General features: G+C 43.3%; 1 protein-coding gene and 1 long non-coding RNA gene across 10 annotated transcripts in view; one reads left to right on the plus strand and one right to left on the minus strand.

Annotated features, from left to right (window-relative positions):
* The window catches only part of LOC117192360 (protein NDRG3-like), a 36,859-nt gene extending 15,108 nt beyond the window's left edge, over positions 1 to 21,751 (minus strand). For 3 of the 5 annotated variants that reach the window (XM_033396999.1, XM_033396998.1, XM_033396997.1), the window contains exon 1: positions 21,412 to 21,751. The gene's annotated coding sequence lies outside the window, so the exon portion shown is untranslated. The remainder of the gene's footprint in view (positions 1 to 21,411) is intronic. The other 2 variants (XM_033397001.1, XM_033397002.1) reach the window with 2 other exon arrangements.
* LOC117192362 lies at positions 15,170 to 17,735 on the plus strand. 5 transcript variants are annotated; one of them, XR_004474318.1, is made up of 3 exons: positions 15,170 to 17,085; positions 17,144 to 17,506; positions 17,620 to 17,735. It is a non-coding gene; the product is annotated as an uncharacterized LOC117192362 (long non-coding RNA). The 5 variants fall into 5 exon arrangements; XR_004474317.1 differs by lacking the exon at positions 15,170 to 17,085 and having other exon boundaries at positions 17,094 to 17,392; positions 17,461 to 17,506; XR_004474320.1 differs by lacking the exon at positions 15,170 to 17,085 and having other exon boundaries at positions 17,094 to 17,392; positions 17,461 to 17,506; positions 17,635 to 17,735.
* Positions 21,752 to 21,832: the final 81 nt, after the last annotated feature.

Genomic DNA, 21,832 nt, shown 5'->3' on the forward strand with positions numbered 1-21,832 from the left:
GAGCTTCCGAACGCATGTATACACAGGCGCCATATGCTGCTTGGCTCGCATCACAAAACGCGTGCATTTCTAATCTGGCTTGCTGCCGAAGCACGTAACGTGGAAACTTAAAGTTTTTAACCATCGACAACTGCGAAGTCAGCTCAATCCAAGTCGTATGTAGATCCTGGGGCAGGCTTTCGTCCCAATTCAACTTTAGGCTTTCGTTCCATAGCGACTGCATAAATATTTTAGCTTTTGTGATGATGGGAGAGATGAGCCCTAGAGGATCGTAGAACCTAGCTAGTGTAGACAGGACCGAACGCTTCGAGGTTGGGCCTGCAGCGGTTCCGACGTGAGCGAAGCTAAACAGAAGATTGTCCGTGGTGGGATCCCAAACTAGACCAAGCGCCTTGGTTACTTCAGTCCCGTCATGAAAGGTAAGGAACTTTTCGCGATCCGCCTCCGATACGCCTTCCAAAGCAGCGGGTTCATTGGAACACCATTAACGTATGGGAAAACATCCTTTCGAAAGTAGCTCCTTTACCTGCTGACGAATCTTGATGACAGAATCAATGCTGTCCAGATATGAGATCATCGACATAGAAATCTCTTCGAACAACATCAGCGCCAAGCGGAAAACGCAACTCTTCATCATTTGCCAATTGATGCATAGCACGAATTGCTAAGAAAGCGGCAGGTTTGGTTCCGTAAGTAACAGTCTCCAACTTGAACACCTGAATCTCCTCCTTCGGGTCATTGCGCCATAGGATGCACTGCACGTGCGTATCGGGATGGGAAACGCGTACACAGCGGTACATTTTGCAGATATCGCCACACAAGGCGACTTTAAACGAGGGGGAACGTTGTGAGTTGCTGCGGACACCGCAACTCTACGGTTATACCCGATACTAAGTCAGTATGGCTCTCCTCCGGCAGACGCCGCTAATATTAAACGACACGACAAAGAGTGCGTGCGAGAGAGCGCTGCGGGCGCTGCGTAGCCACTGCAAATTGATTTGTTCCTATTGGCTATAAAAATGATCTGATCTGATCCAGATTCAGCAATCTGATAGATATGGTCATTATCTATGATTCTGCGTTTTTAGTTTTCTCGAATGTGCAATATTGTGGATGCAACAGATTTTCGTCCTTTGTGTGGGCGGAAGGGGGTGGGGCGAAATTTTGAGATACACGTTTTATAGTAAGATCTAACAGGAGTGCGGATTTGGTTACTCTAGCCTTAATAGTCTCTGAGATTTTTGAATATCCCCAGATTTTCGTCCTTTGCTGGGGCGGAAGGGGGTGTGGCGAAATTTTGAAACAAACTCGTCTCGGTCCGATATATTAGGAGTGTGGATACCAAATTTTGTTGCTCTAGCTTTTGTAGTCTCCGAGATCTAGGCGCTAATGTTTTACTCTAAGCAAAGCCGCCTATGCTACGTGTGTGTTAGAGAGAGACAGGGCGAGAAAAAATGAAATTGTTTTCTTGATGCTGGCTATAATAATGATACGATCCAATTCAGATTCCGCAGTCTTAAAGATATGGTCATTCTCTACAATTCTACGTTTCTGGTTTTCTCATATCTTTAAAATTGTGGATGCCACAGATTTTCGTCCTTTGTGGGGGCGGAAGTGGGCGGGGCGAAGTTTTGAAATATTTTTGTAGCAGTGACATATCACAGAAATCTGGATCCAAAACATCGTTGCTCTAGCTCTTATAGTCTTTGCGCACTAGACGCTGAAGGGGACGGACAGACGGACGGACGGACAGACGGACAGACAGACATGGCTCAATCGACTCGGCTATTGATGCTGATCAAGAATATATATACTTTATGGGGTCGGAAACGATTCCTTCTGGACGTTACACACATCCACTTTTACCACAAATCTAATATACCCCAATACTCATTTTGAGTATCGGGTATAAAAAGCGGAAACGAAGCAGAGTTATCAGAATTTTAGGTTGGATGGTGGGTCCAGCCATTAGCGCATCATTCAGTGATACTCCAGACGCTGTTTTGGCAGATCCATCGAACACTACGCGTAATTTGGTGGTTGTACTATCCTGCTTGTGGACGCAATGGTGAGGCAAGAAGTACTGCGGGAGGTCTGACCGCCGCGAAGCTGGCGACATGTGTCCTAAATCACGATCTTCAACGGCTGCTAGCGCCGCACGGGCTTTCTCAGAGTTTTTAATTCTTCCTGACCCTATCCAGCCAAGTTTCGTCTTCTGCAATGTTGGCAATTGGTCTGACAGTCGAATCTGTCCAACGCACATTAATTCGAAGAACAAACCAGCACCTATCAACAGATCGACACGCTGGGGCTTGGGAAATTAGGATCAGCCAGTTTTAGATTATTTGGCATTGGCCAATCCTTTGCGTCTAGGCCGAAGTTAGGCTGCATTCCTGTGATTGAGGCAGTGATAATTGCAGAGAGGAAATCGCGATAGCTTTCGTCTTGAGATTGCAGGACGATGTCCACAGCCTTGCTGGATGGTAGAATTGACTCTCCAATACCGGCGATTTGAACGTGAGACGGGTGAGGATCTAACTGCAGCTGATTGGCGAGTCTCGATGTTATAAAGTTAATCTGAGAAGCGGAATCTAAAATGGCACGACATGGAATAAGCGATCCAAAACGGCCCCTGACATATACGATTGCAGTAGCTAGCAGCACGTTTTGGCTAGGCAGAGATTTTTGACTCGAGGGGGGAGGGCTAATATATTTGCTTGCTACTAGGGCACTTGCAGGATCATGCTGGGTCGATTCCGTGCTCGGCGACGGCAACTCAGCGTCAGCGCCCGACTGCATGTGGAGCAGTGTGTGATGCTTGGCTTGGCAATTTCTACATGCCCCTGACTTGCAGCGATGCAATGAATGGCCTTTGTTGAGGCAGTTTAGACATAAATGGCGCTTCTTCACCTCCTTGTATCGAGAAAAAACAGGGAGATCTATAAATGCCTGGCATCGGGATATGTAGTGATCGGAGGATTTGCAATACTTGCATGTTGAGCTATTATGATCGTTAATGGAGGTGATTAGGGTGCTAGGTTTACTTTCTCCCACCTGCTGGCTAGGAATTGTTACCATAGCCGATCCCAAATTTTCCAGCATCCGACATCTTGCTTCCAAGAATGAGGCCATGCTTGACCACCGAGGCAATCCTGACGTCGGCAAGTTCTCTTCCCATTTCTCCTTGGTCTTGTGGTCCAATTTCGTGCCTATGATGAAGATCAGCAACCCATCGGAAATCTCCTGCGGGGTCGCCAAGGTCTGAAGTGCACGCAAGTGCGAATTGATTTTATCGCTGAGCGCGCGCAAGCCGATAGCCGAGCCCTTCTCCACCCCTTGCAGCCCGAAAATAGCCTTGACGTGTGCCTGAAAATGTAACAGTTTATTATCGAATCGCAACATTAGTAAATTCAACGCCTTGTCGTAATTCTCCTCAGAAAGTTCCAAGGAACGAATCGTATCCAGCGCAGCACCATCTAGACATCCACGAAGATATTGGAATTTTTCGATGATTGGTATACGATGGTCTTTGTGCACCATTGTCGAAAACATCGCGTGGAATTCTGGCCAATCCATGTAGCTCCCACCGAATCGCGGAAGCTGCAACTCGGGCATTCGAGAACGGCCTATACTATTATAGGCGAACAACGACGAATTCCCCTCGAGAGTATGCCGAGCCGTTGAATTGGCAACATTTACCGTGCGAGCAGCCATCAACACCCGCGACAGCCTGGACCTAACCTTGACATAAACATTCGAAAAGTCCAGCCGGGCATCATGGGCTAACTGCAGGAAATCCAGCCTTTCAAGGCTCGTTTGAGCGGCATCGAAATCCGCATTCATTCGCTCGATCTGCTTTAAGCGAGCTTGAAGTTCTGCCTCATCTAACTCGGCAAGCTCTTCCTTGGTGAGAAAGCGATCCATGGCCTTTAGTTGGCGCGCGATGGACTCGGCCTTGTGCTTGTAGAAATCTACATCACTCGGCATGGCTGCGTTCGCGACATTGGTAGGCTCAGGAGCTGCCATGTTGAGGTTTTAAAAGAGTCACTCAGCACGACCGAAAAAGACACCCTGTATACGTATAAACGTGGGAACCGAAAGCAAAGGGATTACAGCTAATGCCTTTAGCTGTGCGGCTGTGCGAGCTGTCCGATTCCGCTTTGTACTCCGCTTGTGTGTATTAGTGAGTTCGCTGCACTGCCTACCGCACTGCACTGACCGAATTGTCGCGACAGAGAAATTAATAGCCAGCAATGCGTGTATGTAGGTGTATGTAAGTGTGTTTTAGCACCGAATTGTGCTTAACCGCCGAAAATGTGCTAGGGCTAACGAATGTCGATCGCGAATGATTATTAATTGACACTGCAACTCAGAGATCACGTCGGGGTCACCAAATTTTATGTGGAGATAATGTTTTTTATCCCCAATCGGCCGACTAATTATTTCGAATTAAATAAAACTCGGCGCAGAAATAAAATGACGATATGTTCTTTAATGCGTGACATCCAAATTGCAAGTGTGGCTTGCCTGCCCTGTACATTGCCGCTCCGATCGCTAAGCGCAGCTTCGCTCGGCCGACGTCGGTAGGCAGACGCAAAGCGGAGATAGCGAAGAGCGAGCTGGCAGAGAGCGTTTAGCAGGGCAAGCAAGCGCAGAGCTTTAACAAACAAATGAGTGACATAGACATAAGTAACAAACAAAATAAGCGGCTGAGGGCCAAGAATTAGGTGCTATTTGGCAAGCAGCTAATCGGCTGGGTTCTGCTCCGAACAGCTTTCTTACTAACCAAAAGTTGTTACATAAGTAACAAACAAAATAAGCGGCTGAGGGCCAAGAATTAGGTGCTATTTGGCAAGCAGCTAATCGGCTGGGTTCTGCTCCGAACAGCTTTCTTACTAACCAAAATCTTTATTACTCTGTCCTAAAACTATTAAAATTCCGAAATTTTACCCATTAAAACACCTTCGGGCGAGGCGCAAAGCAATGCAGATTGGCATCTCATTTAAAGTTACGCCTGCCGTAAGCTGGAGGTTACAAGGTAAGTCCACCACCAGGGCTCAACTTTGACCTTTTCGCTTGGTGATTTATGGGCGCTGATAAAGTTGCGCTTGCACTTTTCTCTGTGGTCGCACGTAATGATATAATGACAGCAGAAGAATACGGGTACGAGTACATACATATATTTAAATATAGTATGCGAATAGCTGAAATATTGTATAACTATGTAACGAGTGGCAATTTATCGGCGGCACATCTGGGGCACTTCAATTCCAATAATTGCAGGCCAGCGTGTGCCATTTATGGCGAATTATTCATAATTACAATTGTACGCGAGGGTGCAACAAGGAAAGCACCAGTAGCAGTGGCAGAAGAGGTGGGAAAACTCGTCGAGCCATGGAAATTGGCAAATGGAGAGGAGGTTATAGGCAGACACACTCGTACAACCTAATAGTGCCGTGCCCGTACCCGTACCCGTACCCGTGTCCGTGCCAAAGGAGCACACAAAATATCGACAATTTGGCAGAGCGCCATGGCAACCGTTGGCAGGTCAACGGGCAACAACAAACCCATTGGAGGCGGTTCCCCAGCCGGGAAAATAGTTGCAGAACTATTTGACATTTCTGTAGATCTTCTTCCGAGGAACTCCTCTTTGTGTCAGTCAGTCAATGGAAGGATTGATTTCCCTCCAGAAATAGTCGTGGAACTGCAAGCATTTCATGGTCTTGCTGTTCGATTGAGTGCAATTGTCCGACCCTTTCAAGGATATCGCCAGCTGTAGCGACAAAATTGCAAAACGGAAATTATTCAAATGTTCTGCTTTTCTTGAGGACGGAACAACGAGGGCCTAGAGGCTAGGCACCAGGGGCCAGGGACAACTACAACGGCAGCAAATCACATAAAGGAAATGTCACGCTATGCCAGGCCGCAGGCCACCAAAAAAAACAAGGTAGAAGGAACATTTTGTAGGGGCCAAAGTTAGTAATACCCTAGCATATGTATGGGGTAAGGGTTCCTCTAGGACTTTCTGGTTTGATTTTCCTGCAGGACTTTCGGCAGGGTAGGGATATCTTCCAGGAAACGCCTGGACAAACTGCTAGGCCAAACCAGCATACCCTTTACTGCAGGATACAAAGACGTACAAAATCACACGCTCAACGTCAAAGTGTTGTTGCAGGATATGCGAGGACATGGGGCGAGCTGCGGGCGGTTCGGGGTTTTTGGGGGCTGGTGGCGGACTGTGCAGGTTGCTCTACTGTTACGTGTTTGCAATCGATTTGAAAGTTACATAAAAACAGAGCCGCCGCAGCAGAAGAGGGGCGGGATGGGTATGGGAGGATAACGGAGAGAGTAGGCAGTAGGTAAACCACCTGAGTGGACAAAAGAAAACACAACAGCAAGAACAACAACAGCAACGAGATGGAGGCGCCAAAAGCTATTTGTGAACTTTTTCTTCGTGTTTGTCTTCGTATCCATGTATGTCCGTATATGCGTGTTTGTGTGTGTGTTTTGGGGGTAAACTGACCTACGCATTAAATATGCAGAAAAGTCAAACGGAACGGAAGATAGAAAACGAAAGGGAATAAAGTAAAATGACTGGCGATGGCGCCGACAGGTTACCGTTACATCAAGCACTCCGTCCCCGCCTCAATCGCTATAGAGAGCAATAAAATTTTACAAAACAGCAAATAACAAGTCTGCAAGTACAGTAGAGCTTCTAACAGGTGAAAACTCTAAGAACAAAGAGAGTAGCACGTCTCCGCTTCCACTCTGCAGAGGCCCCACATGCTGCGGCGAAGTTTTGCTGGAGGTCGATTAGAGCTGGGAAAACGTCGACAGAGAAAGAGAGAGAGAGAGAGAGAGAGAGGGAGAGGCAGAGACAGGCGCTGTCAGAGCCATGGAGCCATTGGGGGTGGGGCTTGTCAAAATTAGCAGCAAAAACCAAACAAAAACAAGGGGGAACGTTGTGAGTTGCTGCGGACACCGCAACTCTACAGTTATACCCGATACCCGATACTAAGTCAGTATGGCTCTCCTCCGGCAGACGCCGCTAATATTAAACGTCACGACAAAGAGTGCGTGCGAGAGAGACAGAAAATCAGTCTGAGCGTGACGTCGGGCGCTGCGTAGCCACTGAAAATTGATTTGTTCCTATTGGCTATAAAAATGATCTGATCTGATCCAGATTCAGCAATCTGATAGATATGGTCATTATCTATGATTCTGCGTTTTTATACCCGATACTCAAAATGAGTATTGGGGTATATTAGATTTGTGGTAAAAGTGGATTATACCCTATATACAGCCGATATGCCTTCCTCAAGGGTAATAACTGGGTTGGACGAGGACGATGTGTTGATAGCAACCTACGCGGATGACACTGCAGTGCTGACCAGAAGTCCAAGCATAAATCTAGCTACGGAAGCTCTGCAACAATATGTGAGCAGCTTTGAGGTCTGGGCTCAGAAATGGAACATAGGCATCAACAGCAGCAAATGTGCTAATGTTACTTTTGCTACGAGAAGACTTTCTTGCGGAGGCATTAATATGCTGGGCTCCACACTTACGCACAAGAGCTCGTACAAATACCTGGGTGTTGTACTCGACAGGTCACTAAATTTCAAAACCCATACTACCATGGTTCGACAGTCTGTGATGGCGAAAGCGGGAAAGATGGCGTGGCTACTTGCACCAAGAAATAAGCTATCGCTGTACAGCAAAGTCACGATATACAAGTCCATCCTCAGCCCCATATGGAAATACGCACTTCAAGTTTACGGCATCGCGTCAAAAACCAACTTAAATAAAATTAGAGTTGCTCAGTCAAAAATTCTACGACGAATATGCAATGCTCCATGGTACATACGAAACAGCGACATCGAGAGGGACCTAAAGGTTCCCAAAGTGGGCGATGTTATACAATTACATGCAGCAAGGTACTTGCAACGACTTGGTGGTCACCCTAATGCGCTAGCCAGACGTCTAATTAACCCGCCAAGGAAAAGAAGACTCAAAAGGAGTCATCCACTGGATCTCCCTACTAGATCCCTCCTATAACATCTCATTAACTTTTTGTAAATATTCTAAATAATGTATGTACCTACTCCATATATGTAATATTAAGTTTAAGTATGTATCTCCTGTGATCAATTGTTTTTCCCCTTAAATGTAAAACTAGATTAAGTTGCCACGAAAGGTAGCAGTAAACTTGTTTACAATAAAATACAAATTTTCCACATGAAAAAAAAAAAAAAAAAAGTGGATGTGTGTAACGTCCAGAAGGAATCGTTTCCGACCCCATAAAGTATATATATTCTTGATCAGCATCAATAGCCGAGTCGATTGAGCCATGTCTGTCTGTCCGTCCGTCCGTCTGTCCGTCTGTCCGTCTGTCCGTCCGTCCGTCCCCTTCAGCGCCTAGTGCTCGAAGACTATAAGAGCTAGAGCAACGATGTTTTGGATCCAGACTTCTGTGATATGTCACTGCTACAAAAATATTTCAAAACTTCGCCCCGCCCACTTCCGCCCCCACAAAGGACGAAAATCTGTGGCATCCACAATTTTAAAGATATGAGAAAACCAAAAACGTAGAATTGTAGAGAATGACCATATCTTTAAGACTGCGGAATCTGAATTGGATCGTATTATTATTATAGCCAGCATCAAGAAAACAATTTCTTTTTTTCTCGCCCTGTCTCTCTCTAACACACACGTAGCATAGGCGGCTTTGCTTAGAGTAAAACATTAGCGCCTAGATCTCAGAGACTACAAAAGCTAGAGCAACCAAATTTGGTATCCACACTCCTAATATATCGGACCGAGACGAGTTTGTTTCAAAATTTCGCCACACCCCCTTCCGCCACGCAAAGGACGAAAATCTGGGGATATTCAAAAATCTCAGAGACTATTAAGGCTAGTGTAACCAAATTTGGTATCCGCACTCCTGTTAGATCTTACTATAAAACGTGTATCTCAAAATTTCGCCCCACCCCTTTCCGCCCACACAAAGGACGAAAATCTGTTGCATCCACAATATTGCACATTCGAGAAAACTAAAAACGCAGAATCATAGATAATGACCATATCTATCAGATTGCTGAATCTGGATCAGATCAGATCATTTTTATAGCCAATAGGAACAAATCAATTTGCAGTGGCTACGCAGCGCCCGACGTCACGCTCAGACTGATTTTCTGTCTCTCTCGCACGCACTCTTTGTCGTGTCGTTCAATATTAGCGGCGTCTGCCGGAGGAGAGCCATACTGACTTAGTATCGGGTATAACCGTAGAGTTGCGGTGTCCGCAGCAACTCACAACGTTCCCCCTCGTTAGTTTTCTCGAATGTGCAATATTGTGGATGCAACAGATTTTCGTCCTTTGTGTGGGAGGAAGGGGGTGGGGTGAAATTTTGAGATACACGTTTTATAGTAAGATCTAACAGGAGTGCGGATACCAAATTTGGTTACTTTAGCCTTAATAGTCTCTGAGATTTTTGAATATCCCCAGATTTTCGTCCTTTGCGGGGGCGGAAGGGGGTGTGGCGAAATTTTGAAACAAACTCGTCTCGGTCCGATATATTAGGAGTGTGGATACCAAATTTGGTTGCTCTAGCTTTTGTAGTCTCTGAGATCTAGGCGCTAATGTTTTACTCTAAGCAAAGCCGCCTATGCTACGTGTGTGTTAGAGAGAGACAGGGCGAGAAAAAATGAAATTGTTTTCTTGATGCTGGCTATAATAATAATACGATCCAATTCAGATTCCGCAGTCTTAAAGATATGGTCATTCTCTACAATTCTACGTTGGTTTGGTTTTCTCATATCTTTAAAATTGTGGATGCCACAGATTTTCGTCCTTTGTGGGGGCGGAAGTGGGCGGGGCGAAGTTTTGAAATATTTTTGTAGCAGTGACATATCACAGAAGTCTGGATCCAAAACATCGTTGCTCTAGCTCTTATAGTCTTCGAGCACTAGGCGCTGAAGGGGACGGACGGACGGACAGACGGACAGACGGACGGACGGACAGACAGACATGGCTCAATCGACTCGGCTATTGATGCTGATCAAGAATATATATACTTTATGGGGTCGGAAACGATTCCTTCCTTAGAGAGAGACAGGGCGAGAAAAAATGAAATTGTTTTCTTGATGCTGGCTATAATAATAATAAAATCCAATTCAGATTCCGCAGTCTTAAAGATATGGTAATTCTCTACAATTCTACGTTTTTGGTTTTCTCATATCTTTAAAATTGTGGATGCCACAGATTTTCGTCCTTTGTGGGGGCGGAAGTGGGCGGGGCGAAGTTTTGAAATATTTTTGTAGCAGTGACATATCACAGAAGTCTGGGTCCCAAAAGATCGTTGCTCTAGCTCTTATAGTCTTTGAGCACTAGGCGCAGAAAGGGACGGACAGACGGACGGACGGACAGACGGACAGACAGACATGGCTCAATCGACTCGGCTGTGTGTGTTAGAGAGAGACAGGGCGAGAAAAAATGAAATTGTTTTCTTGATGCTGGCTATAATAATAATACGATCCAATTCAGATTCCGCAGTCTTAAAGATATGGTCATTCTCTACAATTCTACGTTTTTGGTTTTCTCATATCTTTAAAATTGTGGATGCCACAGATTTTCGTCCTTTGTGGGGGCGGAAGTGGGCGGGGCAAAGTTTTGAAATATTTTTGTAGCAGTGACATATCACAGAAGTCTGGATCCAAAACATCGTTGCTCTAGCTCTTATAGTCTTTGAGCACTAGGCGCTGAAGGGGACGGACAGACGGACAGACGGACGGACGGACAGACAGACAGGGCTCAATCGACTCGGCTATTGATGCTGATCAAAAATATACATACTTTATGGGGTCGGAAACGATTCCTTCTGGACGTTACACACATCCACTTTTACCACAAATCTAATATACCCCAATACTCATTTTGAGTATCGGGTATAAAAAAACCCCTAAAATTAAGTTGCTGTAACTGTAGATAAATAAGATGTTATGAAGATTTGAGGTGATGCTGAGGATGGTTGTTAGTTGGAGTGGACTTAAAATATGAAAATACACTGAAGATTGATCAACATGAAATTGGAGTAGAATAACTATACAGGGGTATTGGGAAGGGGGAACATATAGAGGTTTAAGGGTTAACACAAGAAATAGGCGAGCAGAGTTAACATGGTAGGGTGGGTAAACGCGGAGATTACAAGACCTAACTCCGTGCGGCGATGCATATGGCACTATTGATTTGATTTGTATAATACCTAACGGCCAGGTTAGCACCAGAATCTCTTGTATGTGTTTAGCTGGAACAACTGAAAGATCCCCCCCATCCGACGAGCCCTAGCCGAAAGATCCCACACAGTGCTAACCATAACATCTATGCAAGTTGTCTAGTTTGTGGAATGCGTCTCGAAAGCTACCACACCAGAACACCGGGACACATTACAAAAGTGGCGCCCAACGTGGGGCACGATACAACAACAACCGTAACAAAACTTTGTGTCTCAGTTATTGTCAGCATATAGAATTTTTGCTTTTGTTTCCTTTCTGGAAAACTGCAATGGTTGGTGCAAGTCACAGTCCATTCTGTCCGAAACGATGATGGAGCATCGGGTCTATATGCGTGCCAGGAGCTAAGTGGAAGAAAATTGTATTAATGTCTGTGGAAATCTTTAAGATTTAGAATGCTAGTCATTAAATCTTGCTGCCCGGAACAATTGGTATATTTTTTCTGAAGCTTCAGCTCGTGTTGAAGACAATATTTTTTTTTTAATAGTATATTTTGGGAACAAGTCATGGTGTGATATGTATTGCCATAATCTTTGTATGTTCCAAATCTCAATACCCTTGATCCGTATAGTTTATTTTTGGAGTGAATTTGACATTTTCGAGCATTTATTCGGTAAAATTCTTAAAGATTGATTTGTGTGTGCACCATGGCCGTAAGACGAAGTTCAGATATGACCACATCCACAAATAATGAACAGGTTTGCAGAGTCTGTTCACACTCATGATTTCATTGGATTTAAAATTCATAACACGATGTAAACATATTTTCCATAGAACATGCATTTTGAATTGGCTTGATAAGTCGCGATCTTGCCCAACATGTCAAAACAATGTTACAAGAAACAGTTTATTAGAGGTTCTTTCCGAAAATGTTGCCGACCACAATCTGAACCTGGAAACAAATAGTTTGGAGAGGATTCTGTTAACTAATAGTCAAAAGAAGAAAAAGAGACAGTCGCAGCAATCAAATGAGATAGTAGATCTCGAGGATAACAGTAACGTATTGTCTAATTCTGCTTCTGCGGATAACCCAAACCAAGATGTAGGTTTCTTAGAGCAGAGAATATTATCACAGGTAGATCATCGAATAACTTCGCAAATTAGTCAAATGCAGTCCATGATCTCGGAACTGTCTCGTCAAATTTCTAAGTTAACAACAGACAGGGCAGGAAGAACGGATGCAATACCTAACTTCCATACCAATGCAGCTGATAATGGAAATAACAATGAACCTGATTGGGGAAGAAGAACTACTAGAGCTTTGTCACTTAATCTAGAAAGAGACGTACCCACCTTCATACCCAATGAATATAGAAATAGTAACAATCTACCGGAGAGAAATGGTAGTTTCAATCTAAGTCGCGATGTGGGAAAAGTAGCAAATTTGATTAGTAGCTGGAAAGTGCAGTATAATGGCTCACGCAATGGTATGCCGGTAGGGAAGTTCATATACATGATTACAGCTTTCACAAATGATAGCTTACGAGGAAACTTTGAAGTGTTGTGCGAACACATTCATATTCTCTTTAGTGGCCGAGCAAGTGAATGGTTCTGGAGATACAGACGCACTGTAGACAGAGTAAACTGGTCCGATCTTTGTAAGTCGCTGAATTCCTATTTTCTTGAACCGCTATCTGACGATGACGTGAGAGAATTGATAGGAGATCGCAAGTCAGCGAAAGTTTTGATGAATTTCATAACGGAGTTATGCATTTAGTAGATCGCTTACAATACCCTATTAGCGAGAGTCAACTAACGTCAATTCTGAAACGAAATCTGAGACCGTTTATGAGAAAGGAGTTGTTCTATATAGAAATCAATTCGGTTAGCCAGTTGAGAAAATTAGTCCTTAGACGAGAAGCTTTTAGTGAGGAGTATAACACCGCTAACCCGAAAGCAAACACGAAAGCAAATTAATGCATTGGAGTATGACCAAGAACGTTCAGATAACCATCTAGGAGAGCAAGAAATTTGCGAACTAAAAAGAACTAGAGCCTTAGAAGAGATTCAATGCTGGAATTGTCGCAGGTTTGGCCATAAACACGCAGATTGCCAATCTGATAAGAAGATATTTTGCTTAGGTTGCGGAGCTGAAAATATAATAAGACCAAATTGTGAAACCTGTCAGGAAAACCGACGGTTGAGCGGCAACAAGAACAGCAGTTACCGCTCAAATCCTCAACATTAAATAAAGAGCATTCTCCTTCTTACTGTCCGAAAGTCAATATAATTCCTAAATATTTAAATTCTAAAAATATTCAAGGTAAATTATATCCAATAGTCCCGTATCATATAAGACTTCGAAACTATGAAGAAATAAGAGAAAAAATATTTGGTAGCGATTTAGTTAAAAAACCCAGTTGTGTCCGAACTAAGAGAAATACCGTTCGTTTTCGTAACTTTATAAGAAAAGTTAAAGATAGAATGAGGGGTATATCGCTGAGTCTAGATTCGATTGTTGATATAAAAAAGGATATTAGACCATTTGTAGAAATAGATATATTTGGTAAGACTTATGGAGGATTATTAGATTCTGGTGCATCAGTTTCATGCCTTAGTGGGGAAGCTGCAAAGGAATTTATAAGCAAGAATAGGCCCTATATTGCAAGCAAGTCGCAAGTTGAAACAGCTGGAGGACAAGAATACAACATTCTTGGTTACGTAGAAACTGAAGTAAGCTTTAGGAATCAGACTAGATTGTTAACCTTATATATAATTCCTGATTTGAAACAAAACCTTTATCTGGGAATGAATTTTTGGAATACTTTTGGCCTGATGGAGAAACTAGCGAAAACTTTGTCAATAAATGAGATTGAATTGCCAGAATTGTTAAATGCCGAGCAACAACAACGCATGGAAAAGGTTGTGGCTTTGTTCCCAGATTTTAATACGGAAGGCTTGGGGAAAACGTCCATGTTAGAGCATTCAATCGAGTTACTTCCATCGGCAAAACCAATAAAACAGAGATATTTTTCAGTATCCCCGGCTGTGGAAAAACGGATTCATGCGGAAATCGATGATATGCTTAGTTTAGGAGTCATAGAAGTAGCACCGCCAACTTGTTCTTGGAGTAGTCCCGATTCAGTAGTACAAAAGGGTAGCAGATTTCGTATGTGTCTAGATTCAAGCAAGGTCAACTTAGTGACGATAAAGGATGCTTATCCACAACCCAAGATAAATGGTATTTTATCGAGGTTACCGAAAGCAGAATTTATTTCATCTTTAGATCTGATGCACGCCTTTTGGCAAATAAATCTGAAAGAATCTTGTAGAGATCTTGAGGATCACCTTGGACTGTTGACAGAAATGTCCACTGTGTTGAGAAATGCAGGCCTGACGTTGAACTTAGACAAATGTCGCTGGTGTGTTCCTGAAGTTCGTTATCTTGGTTATGTGATAGGTAAAGGTTGCATTAAGGTAGATACAGAAAAGGTCTCCGCCATTAGAAATTTGCTCCCACCTCGTTCGGTGAAAGAACTCAGAAAGTTTCTGGGATGTGCGGGTTGGTATCGCCGATTTATAGAAAATTATGCATCCCTGACAGCACCACTCAGAGACCTGACCAAGAAGGTTAAGTCTTTTCAATGGACTGAGGATGCACAACAAGCCTTTGAAGAGGTAAAACATCGATTAACCTCAGCACCGTTATTAGTCACACCCAATTTCGAGAAACCGTTTATAATTCAATGCGATGCATCCAATATCGGTGTCGGTGGAGTCCTGGCCCAGTTGGACGAAGATGGCATAGAACGGCCAATTGCATATTTTTCTTATAAGCTAAATCAAGCCCAACAAAAATACTGTGTAACCGAATTGGAGTGTTTAGCTGCAGTATTGAGCATAGAGAAATTTAGGGAGTATGTAGTATGTATGGAGTTCAAAGTCATAACGGAACACGATAGTTTAAAATGGCTTATGAGGCAGACAGACTTGAATGGCAGACTAGCTAGATGGGCACTAAAACTGCAGCATTTTAATTTTGAAATAGAACACAGAAAAGGAAGTCCCAGACGCCCTTTCTCGACTACCGACTGAAGAGATAAGCGAAATAGAAGTGGTGTTGCCTCAAGTCGACCTACAATCGCCTCACTTCTGGTCCAATAGCTATACCAAGTTAAAAGATACAATTACAGAGAATCAAAGCCGTTTGCCAGACTTGAAAATTGTAGATCGTTACATTTACAGGCGAACTCAGTTTTACCAAGGAGACTCAGTGTCAGAGTCAAACTGCTGGAAACTTTGGGTACCATCAGAATTGACACAGTCTGTATTGTATAATGCACACGCGCCTCCTCATAGTTCTCATGGTGGCATCGGAAAAACGTTGGAAAAGCTTCGTCGAAATCTTTTTTGGCCAAATATGATAAAAGACGTCAAAGAATTTATTGCGAGATGTGAAGTTTGCAAACAAGTGAAAGCCCCAAACATAACTCTCAAGCCTCCAATGGGAAATCCTGTAGTCTCTGAGCGACCATTCCAACGGCTCTATATGGATTTCATAGGACTTTACCCTCGATCAAAGCAGGGAAATATAGGAGTATTTGTTGTTTTGGACCACCTAACAAAGTTTCATTTTTTTGAAGCCGTTGAAGAAATTCACTGCAGACCTTATTATAGAATTCTTAAAAACAAATATATTCCATGTATTCGGTATACCTGAAGTTATAGTAACTGATAACGGAAGCCAGTTCAAGTCGAATATATTTCAGGCATTCATGCAGAAGTATGGGATAAAGCATATGTTTACTGCAATTTACAGTCCACAGGCTAATGCCTCATAGCGCCTTAATAGATCAATTATATCTGGTATCAGGGCTTATCTAGGGAAAGACCAACGGCTATGGGACGATAAGCTCCGTGAGATATCCTTCGCCTTGAGATCTTCACATCATGCCGCAATAGGATTTTCACCATATTTTGCGTTGTTTGGTATTCATATGATAACGCACGCAGACAACTATGAATTGCTGAGGAGGATAGAAATGCTTAAAGAGGTCGAGAATATTTTGACTACAGACAAACTGCAAATTGTTAGAAACAAGATCATGGAAAACATCAGTAAGGCATATCAAACCAATAAGAGAACGTACGATTTGCGCACAAGATACGTTACGTTCGAACTCGGCCAACACGTCTATAGACGAAACTTTGCCCAAAGTAACAAGATCAAGGCATTTAATGCAAAATTAGCTCCTAAATTCTTGAAGGCAACTGTAGTTCGAAAGTTTGGTAACCACTGTTATGAATTAGAAGAAGATGGTCAACAGATAGGAAAGTTCCATGCCAAAGACCTACAAAAGTGCGTAACTTAAAAGATGACCGTTTTCCAGCTTATTTTGAACAAGTAGAACAGCTTAAAAATAACCTGTGGTGTGACGGCCCATATTTGGATGGACTTATTTGTGTGCACAGAGCTGTAGCTTATCTGCATGCAAGGGAATAAACGGGAATAAAGCGAAAGCTTTTGACGAGAGAGCGAGCTTTGGGTTATCTTGGTGGGTTATCTAGCCCTTGTGCTTTAGAATGGGATGAGGAAACAAAATCAAAGCTCAAGCGCTGGATCATTCGATCCATGGAACTAAATTGTGGAAGGTCAGTTTGGTGGTACGCCGAGATAAAAGAAAAGAAAAGAATAAAAGGTTATACACGTGTCTGAAAAAAAAAGAAAAATTGAAATCAATAAATCGTCGAAAGTAGGGTGCACATGCCAAGCTGCCCCAAAAATTAAGATCAGTGTGCCGAAAAGCCGAAAAATCAGTGATTCTCCAAAGATAAACCCGGTTTCAAGCCCCAAAAGGTAATTACATAACCCCCCGCTTTGACATGTGGCTGATAAAATTTTTCTTCGCCAAAAGGGGTCTGAGCTTTGCCAGTCGATCTCGGTTTCTCCAGTGTAATTTAATATTGACGAAAGTTATCCAACGGAGGTCAAACTTCTGCCGCACAACGAAAATTTGCGATCAACCTTATTTTTGACCTTGGCAGAGGACATACAGTTGCCTCTGAAATTATATGTCGTGGCCTGGATAGGCACAGACATATCCATATCGGATGTCTTCAAGGAAAATGATTGACACACACACACACACACACTGAATTCAACCGTAGTTACTATTGCTATTATTTTAATTTTTTTTTGCATTTAAATTTTGTACATTATAATCTAATCTAGGACACATCAATGCATGCAGGACTGTTGCAGCGATGGAAAACCAAACGTAAGCTACCACTAAAAGTAAGAAAAACACCGGTTTGCTTATAATTTGATTTGTTCTTCTAAACTTTTCTCCTCTTTATATATATATAAATAAAAAACACCCCTAAAATTAAGTTGCTGTAACTGTAGATAAATAAGATGTTATGAAGATTTGAGGTGATGCTGAGGATGGTTGTTAGTTGGAGTGGAGTTAAAATATGAAAATACACTGAAGATTGATCAACATGAAATTGGAGTAGAATAACTATACAGGGGGATTGGGAAGGGGGAACATATAGAGGTTTAAGGGTTAACACAAGAAATAGGCGAGCAGAGTTAACATGGTAGGGTGGGTAAACGCGGAGATTACAAGACCTACCTCCGTGCGGCGATGCATATGGCACTATTGATTTGATTTGTATAACACCTAACGGCCAGGTTAGCACCAGAATCTCTTGTATGTGTTTAGCTGGAACAACTGAAAGATCCCCCCATCCGTCGAGCCCTAGCCGAAAGATCCCTCACAGTGCTAACCATAACATCTATGCAAGTTGTCTAGTTTGTGGAATGCGTCTCGAAAGCTACCACACCAGAACACCGGGACACACTACAGATTTTCATCCTTTGCGGGGGCGGAAGGGGGTGTGGCGAAATTTTGAAACAAACTCGTCTTGGTCCGATATATTAGGAGTGTGGATACCAAATTTGGTTGCTCTAGCTTTTATAGTCTCTGAGATCTAGGCGCTAATGTTTTACTCTAAGCAAAGCCGCCTATGCTACGTGTGTGTTAGAGAGAGATAGGGCGAGAAAAAATGAAATTGTTTTCTTGATGCTGGCTATAATAATAATACGATCTGGTTCAGATTTTGCACTCTAGAAGATATAGTCATCTTCTACGATTCTAAGTTTTTGGTTTTCTCATATCTTTAAAATTGTGGATGCCACAGATTTTCGTCCTTTGTGGGGGCGGAAGTGGGCGGGGCGAAGTTTTGAAATATTTTTGCAGCAGTGACATATCACAGAAGTCTGGATTTTTAGTTTTCTCGTATCGTCGAAATTGTGGATGCCACAGATTTTCGCCCTTTGTGGGGGCGGAAGTGAGCGGGGCAAAGTTTTGAAATATTCTTGTAGCAGTGACATATCACAGAAGTCTGGATCCAAAACATCGTTGCTCTCGCTCTTATAGTCTTTGAGCACTAAGCGCTGAAGGGGACGGACAGACGGACAGACGGACGGACGGACAGACGGACAGACAGACATGGCCCAATCGACTCGGCTATTGATGCTGATCAAGAATATACATACTGCGTACACCGCAACTCTACAGTTATACCCGATACTAAGTCAGTATGGCTCTCCTGCGGCAGACGCCGCTAATATTAAACGACACGACAAAGAGTGCGTGCGAGAGAGACAGAAAATCAGTCTGAGCGTGACGTCCGGCGCTGCGTAGCCAGTGCAAATTGATTTGTTCCTTTTGGCTATAAAAATTATCTGATCTGATCCAGGTTCAGCAATCTGATAGATATGGTCGTTATCTATGATTCTGCGTTTTTATTTTTCTCGTATCTTCAATATTGTGGATGCAACAGATTTTCGTCCTTTGTGAAGGCGAAAGGGGGTGGGGCGAAATTTTGAGATATATGTTTTATAGTGAGATCTAACAGGAGTGCGGATACCAAATTTGGTTACTCTAGCCTTAATAGTCTTTGAGATTTGTGAATATCCCCAATAGAGAGAGACAGGGCGAGAAAAAATGAAATTGATTTCTTGATGCTGGCTATAATAATAATACGATCCAATTCAGATTCTGCAGTCTAAAAGATATGGTCATTCTCTACGATTCTGCGTTTTTGGTTTTCTCATATCTTTAAAATTGTGGATGCCACAGATTTTCGTCCTTTGTGGGGGCGGAAGTGGGCGGGGCGAAGTTTTGAAATATTTTTGTAGCAGCGACATTACACATAAGTCTGGATACAAAACATCGTTGCTCTAGCTCTTATAGTCTTTGAGCACTAGGCGCTGAAGGGGACGGCCAGACGTACGGACGGACACACGGACAGACAGACATGGCTCAATCGACTCGGCTATTGATGCTGATCAAGAATATATATACTTTATGGGGTCGGAAACGATTCCTTCTGGACGTTACACACATCCATTTTCACCACAAATCTAATATACCCCAATACTCATTTTGACTATCGGGTATAACGAGGGGGAACGTTGTGAGTTGCTGCGGACACCGCAACTCTACGGTTATACCCGATACTAAGTCAGTATGGCTCTCCTCCGGCAGACGCCGCTAATATTAAACGACACGACAAAGAGTGCGTGCGAGAGAGACAGAAAATCAGTCTGAGCGTGACGTCGGGCGCTGCGTAGCCACTGCAAATTGATTTGTTCCTATTGTCTATAAAAATGATCTGATCTGATCCAGATTCAGCAATCTGATAGATATTGTCATTATCTATGATTCTGCATTTTTAGTTTTCTCGAATCTGCAATATTGTGGATGCAACAGATTTTCGTCCTTTGTGTGGGCGGAAGGGGGTGGGGCGAAATTTTGAGGTACACGTTTTATAGCAAGATCGAACAGGAATGCGGATACCAAATTTGGTTACTCTAGCCTTAATAGTCTCTGAGATTTTTTAATATCCCCAGATTTTCGTCCTTTGCGGGGGCGGAAGGGGGTGTGGCGAAATTTTGAAACAAACTCGTCTCGGTACGATATATTAGGAGTGTGGATACCAAATTTGGTTGCTCTAGCTTTTATAGTCTCTGAGATCTAGGCGCTAATGTTTTACTCTAAGCAAAGCCGCCTATGCTACGTGTGTGTTAGAGAGAGATAGGGCGAGAAAAAATGAAATTGTTTTCTTGATGCTGGCTATAATAATAATACGATCCAATTCAGATTCCGCAGTCTTAAAGATATGGTCATTCTCTACAATTCTGCGTTTTTGGTTTTCTCGTATCTTTAAAATTGTGGATGCCACAGATTTTCGACCTTTGTGGGGGCGGAAGTGGGCGGGGCGAAGTTTTGAAATATTTTTGTAGCAGTGACATATCACAGAAGTCTGGATCCAAAACATCGTTGCTCTCGCTCTTATAGTCTTTGAGCACTAGGCGCTGAAGGGGACGGACAGACGGACGGACGGACAGACGGACAGACAGACAGGGCTCAATCGACTCGGCTATTGATGCTGATCAAGAATATATATACTTTATGGGGTCGGAAACGATTCCTTCTGGACGTTACACACATCCATTTTCACCACAAATCTAATATACCCCAATACTCATTTTGAGTATCGGGTATAAAAATGAAGAAATTGGATGCATTAGTGTGATACATGGCTAGCAGCAGATACAACAACAACAACATGCAGGGTGGCAACTTTTAACAGCTAACTGTTAACTACAGCAGGAGAAGGAGGAACAGGCAAGCAGAAGAAGCAGTGCAAAATACAGTTGTGCTAATTGGAAAGAGAAACAGAGAAATAGAGAGACAGAGACAGAAAGAGAAAAAGTAATTACACATACATACATGGATGCAAATGATAAAGTTTGGATGATGCAGCGTGTTTTAATGGGGGCGAGCGCAAGAGTTTGTAGACTTGAGAGAGAAAGACAAGAACGAGAGACGGGCGGGTGAATATGGAGAGCGAGAGTAGTAGTTGTGGGAGAGTTGCAACAAAACAAATGCACTAGGCAGAGAGCAGAGGGCAGCGTAAGAAATGGGGATGATCAAATGAAGTTACTTTTGCTGCTCTTTCGCTGCATTCTGCATTTGTTTTGTCTGGTTTTGCATGTGTATGTGTGTTTATCGTGCCTGCTGTGCAGGTGTGTGTTTGGGTTTGAGGGAGTGGGGGAGAGAGTGTGCTGGGGAGTGGGTATAGAAGAGTGCTAGTGGACATCAAAACTCACCTGACGTCGTGGGCCGTGTGTCTTTTTGTGTGTGCGTGGGGGTGTTGGTGTCTCTCCTCCTGGCAGAAATGGGTCGACTTTGGGACTAGCAGTGGAGTGGGCAACTACTGCACGCTTTTCAATTGCTTTTCTTTACTGTTATCTATCACAGCACTGATCTTTCCACAGAAACGGACAACGGCAACAACCGCGCGACTGATTCTATGAAAAAATCAATATTCGGTCTCAAAAACGTTTTTCCAACTTGTGTAATTCTGCTCCTTTTCTATTCGCGTTCGCGTTTCGCCCTTTTTGTTCGCGCACTCGCTTCCACTCACAAGCAGGCAGCAGGCAACCGTTCGCGTTCTCACAAACTTCACACTTAATTCGTAAATTGAATTGTATTTATCTGGGAAACTGCTGTGGAAAAGAGGGTATGGAC

Source organism: Drosophila miranda (genome assembly GCF_003369915.1).
Source record: "Drosophila miranda strain MSH22 chromosome Y unlocalized genomic scaffold, D.miranda_PacBio2.1 Contig_Y2_pilon, whole genome shotgun sequence".
NCBI lineage: Eukaryota > Metazoa > Arthropoda > Insecta > Diptera > Drosophilidae > Drosophila > Drosophila miranda.